At 41.1% G+C, this 18,304-nt stretch overlaps 1 long non-coding RNA gene across 1 annotated transcript; it reads left to right on the top strand.

The window, feature by feature from the left end:
- Nucleotides 1-255: 255 nt before the first annotated feature.
- On the top strand, nucleotides 256-1,273 carry LOC137141359 (uncharacterized). The gene is made up of 2 exons (XR_010916602.1): nucleotides 256-327; nucleotides 1,069-1,273. It is a non-coding gene; the product is annotated as an uncharacterized lncRNA (long non-coding RNA).
- Nucleotides 1,274-18,304: the final 17,031 nt, after the last annotated feature.

The raw sequence follows: 18,304 nt of genomic DNA, 5'->3' as shown, positions 1-18,304 counted from the left end.
CAATTCTCCTTCTGAGGACAAGATGATGGAGAGAACAAACTATATGTAAACTAAATGTTAGTCATGTCACTAAATGCACTACTAGAAGGCACTCAGATCCTACGGTGATGAGGGTGCTAAATGAACCTTGTAACAGGGTGGCTTGCCCCTTAAGGGTTGGGATTAGCCAACTCTGATTACAGAAAGAGCCACACCTGGGAGAGATCAGGGTGATTGCCCTATAAAGAGCAGCAGGAGGCTGCAGTGAAGGTGGATGAGGGGCATAGGCTGTGAGAATAGACTGGGACAAAGAAGAGGTCTGACTGTAAGAGGAGACACCAGAGATAAGTATGGACTGTTGTGTGTTGATGGATTTTGTTTTGGGACCCTGAGAGTTGTTAAGGATTGGGGCTGGTCTTGTAGAAAGAGGCAGCAGGTGGCGTTATCCACCTGAAAGCCTGTGTGCAGTTCTTGAGGCAGCCACAAAAGGGGCCTAGCAGGGGGTGGGTGCAAAGTGATGCCTGGCCACGAAGGTGTACTCAGTAAAGGGCTGCCCCACTAGAAACCTATAAACAATAGAATAGTATAATAGATGTATCCTGGGAACAACCTGCAACGATATTTACAAAAACTAGTCATGGAAGTTCTCGAGAAGTCTTGTTTAGTAGATGGCCTCTACACTTTCCAGTAAGTTAGTGTTTTCATATTCTTCATTTATTTCTAATAAAAAAAAAAACCGTCATAGCTGATTATTTCAGCAGCTGAAGTGCTACCCTGCCTAAACTGTGAACTTCTTAAATAACAAGCTATGTCACAAAACTGACATCAATGCTTGTTTCTGGTTCCACCCAGTGATAATAAGAAACCATTTCAATGGTCTCAACAGAGCAAAAAAACAAACAAAAAGATTTTCAAAAAAACTCATAAACATCTTGATCCTTCAAACCCTTATTCCCCCTGATTCTTCGTTACTCAGTGTGTAAAGACTACTTAGATTGCTTCATAAAAAAAGGTGTGCAGGATTGGGCTGAAGGCATAGGTTAAAATATGTACATTTCTGACATAGTTTTTCTCCCCTCATAGTCACAGTGCTGAACTTGCTGTCATCTTCAGATCTTGTTTGGTGGGAATGAAGAAGAAAAAAAGACAGAAAGGTGGTAGAGGGAGCATCTCCAAAATTCAAATACGACAAGGATTTTATAATTTATTTGATTAGTAGATGATGGAGGCAGAAGGAACAAAAGAGGACAATAAAATACTCCAAAGGAAAGAAGAGGAAAATATTTAATGGAGAGTGTGGGGGATGGGATGGGGGAATATAAGGGATTAAAAGACTTAATGCAATGGTTGTCGAGGAAAGCCTCTTTTTCCAGACACAAGAAGCAAATGAAATAAGACTGCTGGAGTGGAAGCACATGTGTGTACAGAGCAGCGATGATGTAATTGGGTAAGTAAGTGAAACTCTGCTTCCTTCAGAATAGCAAGATGAAAGGTTTCTGCTGGGAGGGAGATATTCAATAAGACAGAAGGGTGGGTGGCAGGCAGCCTGGGTGGGGGCAAGCTCTCTGTTTACGACAGATGACATCTATGGTTTGGCTACTGCTTCAGTTGCAGTGCACACTGAAGTGAAAAAAAGGTCACGGGGTCATAGGACAGACCTCTGGAGAGACAACACATAAATAAATAGATCAGGGCTTGTTGTTGCAAATAATAGAGGCTGTGGGAAAGACCTTCAGCAGGAGCCATGACAATGTCCATTACCTTAATGTTAACTGGGGATGTATGCTAAAGAAATACTCATTTCCCTGGAGGCAGAATGAGACTATTTTCTTCCATAGCTTCCAACAAAATTGGGGACTGCTACAGACTTTAAAATGAGGCAGTTGTTGTTTGATGGCTTTGAAGTAGGCGCGCACAAGAAAAGTGTGGAATGGAGGACAGAGTGCAAGAGAAGTGAGTGCGTGCTGGCGGGCGGCAGCATTTTGAGGAGTGGTTCAAGGTGGTACCCAAAGGGGCAGTAGTCCATTAGCAGCTTACCCATCACTCAATATCTTGGTGTCTCCAAGGGGAACAAGCTACTCTACTGGGAACCTTTTCTGAGCAGGCCAACAGGTGATAGCTCTCCAAAAGCTTGTTGCCCTGAGAATTGGAGACACTCTCTCAAACAGCAACTACAAGTGACAGCTCATGTAACTTGTTTCTTCTTCATGATGATCCTTTTCTGTTCCATTTCACAATCTTTCTCTAGATTTTAGCAAGCCAGAATCTTTAGCCAGGTTCTTTAAATATTTAACCTGATCCTTAATAAGTAATATTTGATGTAGTATGTTAATGTTTTATGGTGACTTTGCCTTAATAAGCAGTTTTTGTAAAAAAATTCATACATAAAAGCTACTCCATTATTCCTGGTCTGATAATTTTTGGTTATTGTTGACGTTTTTTAGCAGTATATTGTTTTCCTGGGTGGTCATAAAGGACTCAGTCCTATGGAAATACTTTCCCAAATGTCAATGGAATTTGAAGTATAGCATCATAGAAATGCAGGGCTGGAAAGGACTTCAACGAGTCTTCAACTCCAGCCTCTGCACTGTGGCAGGTCCAACTCAAACTAGACCTTCCCTGATAGTGTTTGTCCAACTAGTTCTTAAACCTCTGATTATGGGGATTCCACAACTTGCCTTGAAAGTCTATTCTAGTGCTTAGCTACCCTTAGGTTAGATATTAGGAAAAATACTTTCTACCTCTTTCCCTTGCTGCAGATTAAACCCATTACTTCTTGTCATACCTTCAGTGGGCATGAAGAACAATCGATAACAATCTTCTTTGGCTTTGTAGTTAAAACAGTCAATGGGGATCAAGAGAATTGAGTTCTCTTCCCATCTCTGCCACAAGCTTCTTGTGTGACCTTGAGTGAGTCACTTAACATCTCAGGTTTGTTAATATTTATTTGTATTGTTGTAGGTCTTGGAGGCCCCAGTCAGGGAATGTGGCCTGATTGTGCTAGATGCTTTATACACACACAATGAAAAGATGGTCCCTGACCTTAAGAAACTAAAATCTGAAAGAGAAAAGAGGGTAGGACTAATAATTGAGGGGAGCATCAGGTAACAGTTAGACTATTATGATAAGAGAAATAAACAGAGATCACAGAACAAAAGCAGCTTAGCCATTGTCAAGTGTTTTGTAGACATCACAGCAGAGGTTATTTTTTTAAGGAGGGACTGAAGAAGGACAATGTAGTAACATTGTGCATTTTTGGGGGAGCTGTCTCCTGCTTAAGAGGCAGCATGGGAGAAAGCACAAAGGTTTTAGGCAAAACTGAACTTATGGGCCATGAGAGTTAGCATAGTTGGAAAAGTGGAAGTGGGTGGTCGACAACTTAGTACCAATAAGGGGTGAGAGGCAGGGCAGGGCTAAGCTGTGAAGGCTCTTAAAAGTGTGGAGGTGGTGATAATATTTACAGAACTCACAAGAATGTTGTGGGGCTAAATTAATTCAGGGTTTCCCATGTGCTTTCAGTTCTTCGGCTGAAAGACACAATATAAAATAAGTGTGAAGTATTATTATCCCACCATCATGAGTTCTTACCTATCACACAGAAAAGTCAATAGTTCAGCCATTGAATTTAATTCAGTCATTTGTGTATTTACATTGGAACCTGGTTACTTCAGCAGTCTTAATGTTTAGAATTAAATGTGTTGGGTTTTTTTAATGTATGACCCCTGAGTAATGAAATTCCTGCTTCTGCTCTTTATGTTTAGAAATGATTATATGAATGGCAATATTTTACAGCGTTCTACACATTTATTAGAACACTAAGCCCTGTCACTGTGTATTTCAGAAAGCTTTTCGGGGTTTCTTTTTCAGATTTCGTAATGCAACTGCCCAGCTAATCTCATCCAGTGTGGCTAAAATACCCAAGCAGTTTCTTAACTGTCTAACAGGGAGACCATTAAGTCTTTCACCACAGCTTTAGGCTATGTATGGCATGCAGAATACAAAAAAAAAAAAAAAATCTTCCAGAAAGAAGAGAAGTGAAAAAGGAAAGAGATAATATGGCTATGTCATTTGCAGAATGCTGATTAGATGGAAAGACTAAAGTGAAAACCTTAAGCCACTAAAACAAAACATAGCAGCAAAGACAACAGCCAAAATGGATAACCTTGTCAAAGATCAAGGACAAGACAATATAATTGAGGAGCATTGTCAAGCCCTCAGACAAACAGGAATCTTGCAATATAAGCAAGTACTGAGGAAAGGGTAGTCCTGCACCAATAAGCCACTGTTCTCATCACATGATAAAAGTGCTGCTGCATGCTTCAGGTGGATTCACTGCCTACTTTAAGTAACTACGAAGTGCACCAACAGCCTAAATAGAACTCCTGTGGACATCTGGTATGTGAGAAGAGCTTGTCTGATAGTGAGAATGTAATATATTAGCCTAGTGTGTGCCACTAAATCTTCCTCTAACCTCTGGTTCTGGGCACTACACAACCCATTACTACTATCTGTTTTTCTAAAAGAGAGTTTGCCACCTTAAAGGAGTGGAACCTTTTGTACTTTGCATTTCAACTCCATTATGTTCTCTCATGTAGGCATTGTATTTTGACACATGGAGCAGGGGGCTAGCAATCCAAACCCATGCTCTGTTTGCAGCTCTTCCACTGTGATTTGGTCAAATCAGTCAACATCTCTGCCTTGGTTTGCTCAGGAGTGCTGGGAGGCTGAGTAAATTAGTGTGTGTGAAGTGCAAAACTGAAGGGATAGTAAACCCCCAGCAGAACAGAACTAAACTGTAAGGGGGGATGCAGTCAGTCAGAGGGGTTTGGTATGGATAAATGGAAAGCATTACATTCAGGTTTAAGAAATGGAAACAAAACTGAGGGATCTAAACAAGCAGCCTCACCCATCACATTAAAGTGAGTTTAGTTTCAACTTGATAATACTATTCCCTTATAACTTGCTCTGGAATCAAGTTCTATAGTTGCTGCTGGAAAGATATGGATCAGGAATGGGAGGGCAGTCAGGGGAGATAGTCCACATGAGGGTCTTTAGTTTAACCAGCGGTCCCCAATATGAAAACACTGGCAAATCACTGTATTATAACAAGGCATTTGGGGCTCCTGCTCAAATGAATGGAAAAACCTCCCACTGATACCAATAGTATAGGATGGAGCCCTGAAAGGATATTCAGTTTAGGCATGCAGACCATCATCTTTGGATTTGATCCCAGCTTGACCTTCTTGCTTGATTTTAAGCAGCCTGTGAACAAACTTTACTACAGTAACAGCAAACAAGGGAGTCTCTGTAAGGTATAAGAACTGCATGCAAACATATGTAAATAGATAACATTTAAGCTAACTTCTTGTTCTGAATTCAGTTACAAAGTTCTCATTTCAGAATGCTTATTCCATGCATTTAAAACCACTGCTTTGTCCAACTGTTCTGTGACAAAAAACAATTTAGCATAATCCTTCTACTGTAATGTCCATACAGATCACAAATTAAACCACAGGGGCTTCTTCATTCCAAAAAAGGCTTGTTGTATTACAGTGCTGCTAGTTGCTTGTTTAAATGGACTGAAATGGATGCAAATTTGAGAATCAGTAGAGAATGGACACAGTCTTGCATTTGGAAGAATTATGGAGACGGCCCAGACAACTGACTTATAACCAAAAAAATCCTTGCTTGCTGAGTGCTGTGTAGAGGGCTTAAAAATAATGACCTCTAAACAAATTTTGTGCAGTCTGATACAAAATCTAATATGAATTAGTCCAAAAATCAGGGGACCAGATTCCCAACTGATGTAAATCGCTATAGTTCCACTGACTTTAATGAGTTTATGCTGGTTTGTACCAGCTGAGGATCTGGCCAAGGGATCTGAGTAAGTAAGAGTCTAGGATAACTGTGGGAGAACCTTGATTTCTTTGGCACCGAGTTTTGGCTGTTAATCTCATCAGCGTCTGCTCCCCTACCTCTTGTATTGAGTTAGGTTTGAAATACTTTTGGATTATTTTTTTCTCACTGTATTTCTGCTTCTAGCCTTGACCTCCAGCTAAATCAGGAAGATAAAAGACACACAAATTATTTTTAAGCATGACTTTTCTAACCTAAAAAAAAAAAAAATCGGGTTCAATTCAAGTTTAGAATGAAAATTCAAGTTATTACTAGTTTTACCCAAAACAGTTCAGTCTTCTCTAATCTGAAGCCATACTTCCCTGGAAACATTTGTGATTTTATTGATTTAGTCACAGATTGTGCCCAATAGGCATTGACCTGGCTTAGTAGAGATGGTGTATAGCTGGTTCACAAGCGGAGTGGCTCCTAGTTGTGTGTGAATAGTTCTTTTCAGGGATATGTAGGATGACTTTTTAAATAAGAACTTCCTGGGTTTTGAACATTTGAGTCCAGAGTTGAGTCCAGAGGGTAGTGTTGCAGGACAGCAACTTTATTTCCACCTTAACAAAGCTTTTCATAAGTGAATACAGGCAATTAGAGAACTTTTTTTTTTTAATTTCAATGGAAAATTTTTGGAAAATGTTCAGTATTTTTTTACCAGTTCTACACAGTGAGTTGCAAAGTTATTTTTGTGATCTGCAGCTTGCTGGCACAAAGCTGGAGGATAAGGGTTTTCTACACTAGGATAGATAAATTGGGCTACCAAAGAACCAACTGCTGTGGCCTCTGTGTCTGTATGACGGGGAAATCTGTAATTTAAGTGTGTGCGGGACTTTTCTTTGAAGAATAAGATGTATGTACAGTACACTGGCAGCAGCTGGCCACCAAATCTCTTGGACCTCATCCGCTTTAGAGTTTCCTGTGTTAGCAAAACATTTTTCAGTATTTAAAAAAAAAAAAAAAAATTTAGCTACCATGGTTGTTCAGTTGCGCTGGAAGGGGCATAATATGAGTGGATCCTGTGTGTGTCCAATTGCAGGATCTGTCTCTTAGGGCTTGTCTACACTTGAAATGCCACAATGGCACAGCTTCACCGCTGCAGCACTTCAGTGTAGATGCTACTTCTGCTGACGGGAGGGATTCTCCTATCAGGATAGGTAATCCACCACCCCAAGAAGTAGTAGTTACGTTCATGGAAGAAGTCTTCCATCGACCTAGCACTGTCTACAAGGGGACTTAGGTTGGCTTAACAACACTGCTTAGAGGGTGTGGATTTTTCACAACCCTGACCAACATAGTTAAACCGACCTCATTTTCTAGTATAATCTAGACAAAGCCAATCCGTGTATGTGCAGTGCCCCATTCTCAGCTGGCACCTCTAACTGCTGCCATCACATACATAGTTATAAATACTATAAATAACATACTTTATAAATGTGGACATCAGCCTGTTGAAATCAGCAATATGGCTTTTTTTAAATTTAGTTTTATAACTCAAATTAATGGGAAGGTGGAAAGTGAAGCACCGAAATGCCGCACTGACTTTGCTATTTACTTCATGAGTTGCTAAATGTCTTCCTCAAGAGATCCTTTTTTTTTTTTTTAATTAAAAAAAAACAAAAAAAGTTTCTCAGTTCTGAACACCTATCTGCTTTAATGAGAGTGCTTATAACAACAACATTATGGTAAATTTTATTTAATACAGGAAAAAGAGGAAGATTAAATGGAGCATTGAGGAAATTCCTGTTTGTTTATTTTATTCTCTAAAGTGGTTCATTTTACCCACCAGTGTGTTCACTCCATGACAAGCCCCCTCTCCTGATTGAAAACAGACTCTAATAAAAGTGGTTTAAGATCACAGTGATAACTTAAAGTCAAGAACATGGATAAAAAGAACCCTTGGAAAAAAGGCCCCATCTGCTTATATATGATATTGGGAAGTGGCTGCATAATGCAGAGTAGTGATTGCTACCAGGTGTAAGACTTATTAGTATCCTACATGTAGGGTCTCTAATCTATATAACCACCAGGAAAAGAGAGAGAGAGAGATTCAAGAATATTGTAAAACATGTCCTAATCTTTATGTTTTGACCTCTTCCTGATCACCAACGTTTTTCGGCACAAACAAAAAAGTCCAACGTAGAACCTGGCGCTTGATCCTATGTTCACTTTGATGGTGCAGGGTCAGGCCCTTGTTCCATAACGTTAGAGAGTGCTATAAGGCTGTCTAGCCCATTTCACTCTACAAGGGGTTTTTATTTTGTTTTGTTTTACAGAAATACATTTTCCACTGAGTTGAAAGCTTCTCTTGCGGAGGGCTCTGGGAAAGATTACACAGCATTACATCAGACCCTTCAAACAGTAAATTGTGAATTTGGAAGAAGCACTTCAAAGTATGGGTATAGGGCAGTTCAAAATCTGAGCAGAAGAGTACAGATTAGGAAATGAAAATTCCACAGCAGATAGGACTGACTCATAAGACATGAGTAACCATCCCTGTTGTTTATTTAACATTTATATTTTAATCGTGTCTAATGGCCATCACCAGGTTGGACCCCGTTGAACTATGAGCTCTACAAATATATAATAAAGGACAGTCCCTGCCCTGAATTGCTTAAAGACGAAAGACAAGACATAAAAGATAGACAAGGCAAAGGGACAGGTTAGAGGCAGAGGAGACAATGTAAAATATCTAATAAGATTGTGGGCAATTCTTAGATTTGGCCTACACAGTTTTGTACCAATTTTACTATTTCAGTTAGGGGATGGGATTTTTCACCCCCACCAAAATAGTTAAAATGATACAACCTAAGCATGAATGCAGTTATACCAGTATAAAGGTGCCTTAGATTAATATAAGTTATACCAGTGTAAGCACCTTTATACCAGAAGGGAAGTTATACTGTGTCAGTTAAAGGGGTACAACTTGTGTATAGACAAGACCTTAGCTATTCAGTAGCAGTAATCCAACTCACCACTGACTCGGCCATCATCAGGTTGTAGTTCCCTCTGTGCAGTGGTGTGTTTTTGAGGAGGATTTGAAGGAGAACAAGGAGCTGGCTTTATAGATTTCGTTTTGGAGCTTTTCCCAATCATGAGGGGGCAACATTGCAGATGTTGCTGCAGTGCGTGTTGGAAAAACAGATGACCCAGGTTGGCATCATGGGTGGAGTGTGTGTGTGTGTTAGGGCTGGTTTAAAAAAAAAAAGTGCCAAATCTTTTTTTTAAACTGTTTTTTAACTAAACAAATATATATATATTGCAAAAGTTTCTGCTTTATGCAGAAAATTTCAACATCTTGTTGAACAAAACTAATACCAAACCACCCCAAAATTTCCATTTAGAAATGCCACTACAGTGCCTCACATGAGTTGTAGTTCAGATGCCACTTCTCTTCTCTTATGCACATTCTCTTCTATGCACTGGGTTATGCAGCTGGACTACATCTCCTATAATGTACCACAGCCAGGGACTCCAGTCAGGGCCCCCACATGGGGGGAGGGGGGGGGAAAGGGTACACTTTACCGAGGCCCAGAGGCCCTGGGGAGCCCAGCCCAGGCTGCAACCCCCATGGGTATGTATGTGGGAGGAGGCCTGTGTTACAAGTTTGTACTGGGCCCAAAAAAATTATGCTTGGGCCCTGACTCCAATAATGCACTGCAGTGGCTCAGCAAGAGGGGACCACAGTGCAACAGGGAAGATGCAGTCTGGCCAGGGAGTTGTCCAGTGGCATGAGGCACCCAATTTACAATTCCCAAAAGTGTTTGGATGAAAATGTTCAGGTTTTGGCTGCAATATTTTTATTCTCTCCCCACTGAATGTAGTTGGGCTATTCAGATGCTTAAGGTTAAGCATGTGCTGAAGAACTTTGCTGAATGAAGGCCAGAGATATTGAGTGACCTGCCAAGGTCACAGGAAATCTGTGACAGATGTTTGAATAGACTCCAGTTCTCTTGAGACCCGGTCCAGAGTCTTAACCACAGGACCATCCTTCCTTCATTTATTTGTTTAAACATGGGATCACAACATGGTTTGGAACACTGAAGACCTACTGTATGTTGTTAAGAAAACATCCATGACCACTGTTCAGTGTCCTGGCCAAACTCCAAATCAGGTAATGGCATGCTGCCTTAATTCCCTGGCAGTTTCAAATAGAAGATATTATTTGTTTCCTGCCATTAACTGTTGTGCGGCAGAGAGGTGAAATGACTGGCCCAGAGGAACACAGCAAATCAGTGACAAAGCCCATCTGGTGACTTAGGTCCAGACCTTCAAAGCAACTTCAGTTGTGTGCTGAAGCTCTAGAACCTATCTGCTAGACTACACTAGGGTCAGGCCCTTATCCTCTCTGTCTCCCCCTTTCTTGGTTCTAAAATGGGATGAATTCTTGTTTGCCTTACAAAGTATTGTAGTGATTAATTAGTCTGAACAGCAATTAGAAGAGCTATAAACTTTAAGCTTAAGATGTAAGAGCTGCACAAATGGTGTCAAAGGAAGAGCTTTGGCTTCTTTAATCATGGGATGCTATTCCAGGATGGAGGCTGGGAAGACATGGGGCCTGATCACAAAAGGGAAGAGCATCTTCATGCACCGACTCACCAGCCTAGTGAGGAGGGCTTTAAACTAGGTTCAAAGGGGGCAGGTGACAAAATCCCACAGGTAGGTATAAAAAAAGGGGATCTTTACAGAGGACTAAATGTTGGGAGGGAAATGGAAAAAAATCACAGTAGGGGCATAGGCACAACAAGAGGGCTAACAGTGGTGGAATCAGCTCAACATCTCGGATGTCTATACGCAAATGCAAGGAGAATGGAGAATAAATAGGAAGAACTGGAAGTACAGGTACATAAGCTAAATTATCACTTAACTAGCATCACAGAGACTTGATGATGTCACAGGGGCATGGCTCTCCAGCACGCCTTCTTGTGGCCTGTCATGGCCCTGCTGGTGTATTATAGTCAGCGCCCCTTGGGCCTTTTCAAACAATTACCCAGAACAGGTTATTCCGCTCCTCTTTGGGGAGGGCGGGGGCTTTATAGGGTCAGTTTTATTCATTTATTAAAAGTCCTGGTCCGTTTCTTCCCCTGTTCAGAAGGCCCGAGCCCTCCTCCCAGAGCTGGGCTGTACATCAGACAATCCCTCTTGAAGGAGGTGAGATGCAGACTACTTGAAAGTCTCTGGGTTAGAATGGGAGGGGTGGAACAGGTGTGATGTCATGGTATGGGTCTATTCTAGAAAACCACCTCAGGAAGAGGAGGTGAATGAGGCATTTCTAGGACAAATAACAAATATTCAAAACCCAAGACCTGGTAGTAACAGGGAACTTTAAATTCCCAGATGTCTGTTGGAAAAATAATGACAAAACACAAAATTTCCAATAAGTTCTTGGAATGTATTGTGGGCAACCTTTTGTTTCAAAAAGTGAAGGACGTAACAAGGGGAATAGCCATTTTGGACTTGATTCTGATTAATGGGGAGGAATTGGTTAGAATCTATATACTTTAGGCATGGTTGGTGGGTATAATAGACCAGGGGAGGCTGATTTGGGTAAGCCTCTCCTGGTGCAGCCACCGCTGACTTGCCGCTGGACAAGCCTCTTCCCATCCCTCCTGGGTGGCGGGTAATGGAGGCTAGGGGGCCAGGCCGTGGCAGGGCTCAGAGTTCCTCTGAACTGCTCCAGGCACCAGTGAGCCAGGTGGGACTCGGGGACTGCTCTGGGTGCTGTCAGATCTAGGTATACTTGGTCCTGCTTCAGAGAATGGGGCTGGACTAGTTGATCTCTTGAGGTCCCTTCCAGCCCTACATTTCTAAGATTCTATGATAAGCGCTAAGTATGGTTGTTATTATCATCAATTATTAGATGGGTGAGGACTATCTGCTTGTTCTGTGATTTGTTAGCAAAGTAGAAACCTTTACTTTCCATTAAATGTATGTTTGCCCTTGATTTGGCCTCTTCCACAGCTAAACTTGCCTACCGGCCAGATTATAAAATAGGAGACGAAAAAGCCAGGTGTTTCTAAGGTGGGAAGATGAGTAAAAGAGACAGTGTCCTATATGTCTGCTTCTAGACCTTACAGTCTGCATGGAAAGATTGCTGTTTATCTGCATTAATCCCCATCAGAGGCTTGGCAACTTTTCCATGCTTAAAGCTCTGTGAATTCATCATTGTTATTGTAAAGTAAAAGGCTAATTGCAGCAGGATCTCAAACCTACATATGGACATAATGTGATAGGAAATGTATAGTTATAGTGTAATAAGAAGAAGGAACACATTTCAATTTAAATCAGTTGTTGTGTTCATTCTTTACAGTAAAATATTTTAGTAGCATTTAGTCATTAAATAGCCATTAGTCCAACCAGCTACTTGATGGTCCTATTAGTCAATTAGTTGTCTTAATCTCTGATATTTATGGTCTTGGCTAAATGCCCAGCTTATAAATGAACAAAAACTGAGAACTTAGCATAAGTGCTGGAGCAGAGCATCCCCCCAGAGTCAGACACGATTAAGAATGACACATTTAAAAGTCATTAGTAAATAAATAAATGGTCAGATGTACTACCTCTGACTTTTCACTTGATATACCCAGAAGTCAGATTTATTCCACATAACAAAAAAACCCATTAATAATTTGTTAGGAAATAAACAGCTAATGAACTCTGAATATGAGGTAACACTACTTTGGAACTCATGATGGAAACAAATTAATTAATCACTTGATTGGAAGTTAGTGGTTGCCTAGGGACCAGTGATCATGACCTGATTATTCAATGCAAGCATACAGAGAACTGTCCCAACCAGTAATGTACATACTTAGTGTTTCAAAAAGGGCTAATTTCCCAAAGCCGAGAGAAGTTATGAGCAAAACTGAGTGAGAGGAATAATTTAGATAGAAAAATATTAATGAAAGTTGGGAGTTCTTTAAGAGGAGTTTATTAGACATCCAAAAAGCTGTGAATCCACAATCAAGAGAGAGGATAACTTTGTCTAAAAGCCACTCTGGGTCAGTGGCAAAGTTAAGGCAGAAATTAGAAATAAAAAAGTAATATATAAAAAAGAAAAAAGGGGGGGGAGAGATATAGCAATCAATATAAATGAGATGTTATTAAGTGCAGAAAACTGATAAGGGAAGCTAAGGACATCAGAGAAAAATTCATGTCTGGCAAGGCTTAGGACAGTAAGAAGGCGTTTTTAAAGTATATTAGGAGCAAAAGAAATCATAGCAATGGTATAGCCTAATTACAGATGGAGATGATAAAACTGTTGATGCAGAAAAGGCAGATGTGTTCAATAAATGTTTCTGTTCTGTATTTGGAAAGCAAGATGATGGACTCATGTTATATGAGGATCATGAAGTGCTTTCAAGTTCATTAGTAACTGAATATCATGTTAGACAAGTATTTATTAGGGATAAATATGTTTTAAATCAGCAGCCTGGGTAACTAACTCTAGAGTCTTAACAGAATTGGCTGAGGGGCTCTCTGGGTTGCTGATGATAATAATTAATAAATGTTGGAATACTGCAAAATTCCAGGAGTCTGGAAGAGTGCTAATGTTGTGCCAATATTCAAGAAGGGCAAGGGGGTTGAAAGGGTAAATATAGACTGGCTAGCCTGACGTCAATCCTGGACAAAATAATGGAAACTCTGATACAGGATTGAATTTATAAAAAATTAAGTGATAGGATTATTATTAATGCCAGACAACATGATTTTATGGAAAATAAGCCTTATCAGACAAACCTGATTTCATTCTAAGATGAATTGTAAGTTTGGTCGATAAATGTAAATGCACAGATATAATGCATATAGACTTTCGTAATTCATTTGACCTAGTATCGCACAACAGTCTAATTAAAAATTACCACTATGCAATATCAATAAAGCACACATTAAATAGATTAAGAACTGGTTAACTAACAGAACTCAAATAATGGTTGTCGAAAGGGGAATCATCATTAAATGGGGTGTTTCTAGTGGAGTTCTGAAGGAATCAGTACTATTCCTAATACTCTCTAACACTTTCATCAATGATCTGGCAGTACATAAAAAATCACTAGTGATAATATTTGTGAAGGACACAAGAATAAGCAGAGTGGCAAATAATGATGACGACAGGACAGTCATATAGAGCAATCTGGATTGCTTGGTAAACTGGCCCCATTTAAAAAAAAATTAGTACAGCCAAGTGGAAAGATGGTACTAAAAACAAGAAATGCAACCACACCTACAAGAAGGGTGACTGTATCCTGGAAAGCAGTGACTGAAAAGGATTTAGGGGTCACAGTGGACACACAACTCAACATCAGCTCCTAGTGCAATGCTTTGGCAAAAAGAGCTAATGTGATCCTTGGATCCTTACATCCACAGATGTATAAACAGACAAACAGTGAGTGGAGTAGGGAAATGATTTTATCCCTATATATGCGTTGATGAGATAGATGCTAGAATACTGCAGACAGTTCTGGTGTCCACATTTTAAAAAAAGATGTTGGAAAAACTGGAGAGGGTGCAGAAAGCCACAAAAAGGATTGAAGGGGTGGAGAAAATGTCAGACTTAAATAGCTTAATGTGTTCAGCTTATCAAAAAGAAGATTGAGAGGTGACTGATCACAGTGTGTAAGTACCTTCACAGGGAGAAAATGCCAGGTACAAATGAGGAGAGAGGATTTGGGATACATGCTTCTTTCCCTAGATATAAAATAGGCATTCCAAATGCATGACTGAATGAAAGGTATAAAATTCAAATGTCCATGTTAATTTAATCCCATAATTTTTGGATGCAAATGATCACTGGCCCCTGACAACTGAAATGGATGAGGGAAATTCACATCTCTTTGGTTGCTATTGTTTTAGTCACTCTGGATGTAGAATCAAGATTACCATTGCATTGGCTTGCATAGGAGCTTCCAAGAAGTAGGGCTAACTACTTCATTTACATAAAAAATAAAAGCTATGGGGGAAATCTGGCCTGTGTGAAAGCTTTCTCGGGGCCAGGTAGTGGTGCTGGCTGCTCATATCTGCCCTTTCAAGAAACCGAGTAACAGTTTTGCCAGAACACAATTCTGGACATTGTTTATGACAGCTCAGAGACAGAGCATAACCTATACCAGCCAGCATCTGCTGCCAACTTCAGAAAAACATAAGCCAACTGATCCAAAAGATCATACTTCCTTGGATGATGTGCTTATCTTGAAGTCTATGGAGAAAGCCTGTCTTGCTGCTAATCTGGGGGTTAGGCAGGAAGAAGTTCTGTTTCTTGCCCACCCTGCTGCATTAGTCCAGCACGGATTCAGACTTCATCCTTAGTCACTGTAGAGTATTGAACAGCTGGCAATTCTGTCCAAGATGCAGTTAACACAGAGGGTCATTGCCCATGCCAGGGACTTGTGGCTAGGGTGCCAGCACTTCAATATGTAACTTTTGCAATGGATTAATTCAAAGTCCATTAGAGAGGTTAAGTTCTGATGTGTTTCCCCCAGCAGATCAGCCCTGATCACTTTCAAAAACTTTATAAATGACCACGTTTTCTGGCTTCTGACTGCCCTAAGGAGATGTTAGCTAGACAGGCTTTCTACTCTTAGTAAACTCGATTGATGTTAGATAGACAGGATGCTTGCCTTAATAACAGCAGTTGCCGTAGCTGCATATTATTTGGGGCAGTTGTCAGCAACAGTCTGTTTCAATTTATGAAAGAGAATTGTGTCAACAATAGGATTTCATTTTTTCCTATACTTCCTGCCGGCTTTCTTCTATTAGTGTCTATGGTATGGCAGCTTGTTAGGTCAAGAGACTAGTGAAAATGAATCTGTGATTGTGTACATACAGCCATCGCCGTAAATGATTTTAGCCATTTCAGCAAAATCACTGGTCATTTTTTAAAATTTAGGCTATTCATAGGGGCTTTATTGCTCAGCTGCTGATTTGTCCTCCATCGACTTCCATTAGCCCTGTCTGTCTTTTTCTCTACCTACCTGCATGGCCCCTGTTACTGGAGTAGCTGGGTGCCTCTCAATCTTTAATGTATATCTCTTCACAGCAGCCCTGTGAGGTTGGGAAAATCCTTCTCTAGCCTTATATACTGCGCTTCAAGTCTTGATCCTCAAAGCTATTTAGGCTCCTAGCATCTACTAAAACCAGTGGAAGTTAGGAGCCCAGATACCTTTGAGGATTTGGCCTGAGTCCCTAAACTCAGAGGCCTGAACAGTATTTTAAAGACAATTTACTTACCAGATTGTTGGGGTTTCCCCCCATCCCAAATTCTTAAGAATTATTCTGAGAACTGCAATTCAGATGCTTTCCTTGGAACAACAATTGAAAGGGAAATAAAAATAAGAACATGGATCCGATGAAGGGGGTTTCTGCCTACGAAAGCTTACGCCCAAATACATTTGTTAGTCTTTAAGGTGCCACAGAACTCTCGCTGTTTTGCTAAAAATAAGAAAGGGCCAGAGCCACAGGTCAGCTGATTTTAGGGTATATTTGTAACATTTATATAATACTTTTGTTTTAACATAATTTCAGTGTTGATTTTATTTGGTCCTATTGTGGGCTCGTTTTACCAGGGAAAGGCATCTGGGGAATTCAGAATGATTACGAGGCTTCTCCGTTACTGCTGAGCACAACAGTTAGAATTACCACATGAGCCTGCATGCCAGATGAATATGGCAAAACATGGCCCTGCTGATGTAATATCTCCCTGGGCTGGGGTTCCTGGACTTCCATTAGTTCTCACTAAGCTCTCCCTGTCCTTGCTGTCTTTATTGTAGGTGCAGCCCAATGGCCTCTACTTGCTCTCAGTCACATCAGGGTTGCTATAAAGAACAGACATGATGCAGTGCCACTGCTCTTCAGCATCATCTCAGCCATATGGCACCCAGCACCCAGAAGCTCAGAACTGAACTTGCAGGACGACATGTTTTAAGAGGAACCGCATGTATTTTTAAAGTGTGGTCAGGGCAGCTGAACACTGTGAAGCGTGGGTGCTTTCTTCATGCCTCATAAACCTTTTAAAGCTCAGGAAGAGCTTCCTGTCCTCCTCATATGACTAGAGTACAGCACTATATTCCAGCGGGCAACATGGTGGCCAGTGCTTACACCCACAACCCAGCATTCACCTCAGAAGAGTGTCAAATGATCACTGTACAGGGACACCATCCCCAGCTATCTGAATATGATAATGGAGCAGCCTGAGTTGCCTATACTCTTGCAACTCATAGCAGCACCCAGAATCTCTGGCCCTGAGTCTGGGTCATTACTGCCATGTAAATGGGCTGAAACACAGACAGATTCCCACCCTGTCACACATCAGTAATTCCTCAGCTGCAAGGAGGGGTTCCCCAGGTGGCTGAAAGCCGCTTTATCCCACAGCCTGTGTTGTGTAGGGCCCTGCAGGCGGGATGGAGTAAGTCATATGGCTAGAGTACACTACTCTGCATCTGTCCTGGGTGACAGGACAGCTCCACAGGGAGCTGTTATAGGCAGTGTGAAATTACAGCAGCCCCTGGGTTATCAGCTCATAAACTGTGGCTTAATCCAAGATCTGCATTGATCTCTGGACTTGCCCAGAACTCAGGCAGAGCAGAGATGGCACAAAGCCTCCCCCCTAATCCCCAGTAGTGCCTTGCGAACAGTGCATTCTTCCAGGCACAGCTCAGACTGCAGCCCTTGGTTTCCACATGGATTCATCTTTATGGGTAGGGGAACTCAGTGCAGGGATTTCTGGAGAACAGGTGGCAACTTCGCTGTGGGCTAGAGCTGGGGGTGGTCTTTGAGGTGAACCAGTGCTCACTGAGCCTGCTGCCATCTCCGCAAGTTCAGCTGCTTTGTAGCTCTGTCAAGGGGCCACTCTGCTGGGGTTTACAAAAACCAGGAGAAAACACTGTTTTCTGTAAAACCATCAGAAGGAGGCCCCAAAACAGGGCGAGTTCTGGTTGTCAGGGACACACATACCCTGGTTATCTGGAATCAGATCAACTGAGATTGTGTTGTTAGTTCACATTAAAGAAGTCAGTAATTCTGTTTTGTAGGCTGAAGTTAGGGTTGGTGGCAAATTGTTTTATAGGCCTGGCAAAAGAATACTATCTGGGCCTAGTCAGCTGGGGCTCCCAACCGCAAGAATACATATACACAGGCATAAGACTAATAATAAGAAATAATTTAATGAAACATAAGTAAAATATTAACAGCTTGTGACAAGAAAAATAGAATCGTATTAAATTAACCAAGCGAGCTCAGGCGAAACTTATTTTTATTTTTAGAGATGGGTGGAGAGGGCTTTGGGAGTCCTGGTTCTTTTCAGGCACTTATCAGGTACAACAGAAATAGATAGCAAGAGAGAGGCAGGGAAAAATAATTCCTCACAAACAGATACGGATAGGCAAAGCCATGGAGTCTCAAAACAATAGTACAACACTGTTCCATTTCAAGC

Source organism: Emydura macquarii, unplaced genomic scaffold (genome assembly GCF_026122565.2).
Source record: "Emydura macquarii macquarii isolate MOO-44397 ecotype Brisbane River unplaced genomic scaffold, CSIRO-AGI_Emac_v2 contig_369, whole genome shotgun sequence".
Taxonomy (NCBI): domain Eukaryota; kingdom Metazoa; phylum Chordata; order Testudines; family Chelidae; genus Emydura; species Emydura macquarii.
Note: the sequence above shows the minus strand (reverse complement) of the source record. Positions and strands in the feature narration are given on the sequence as shown.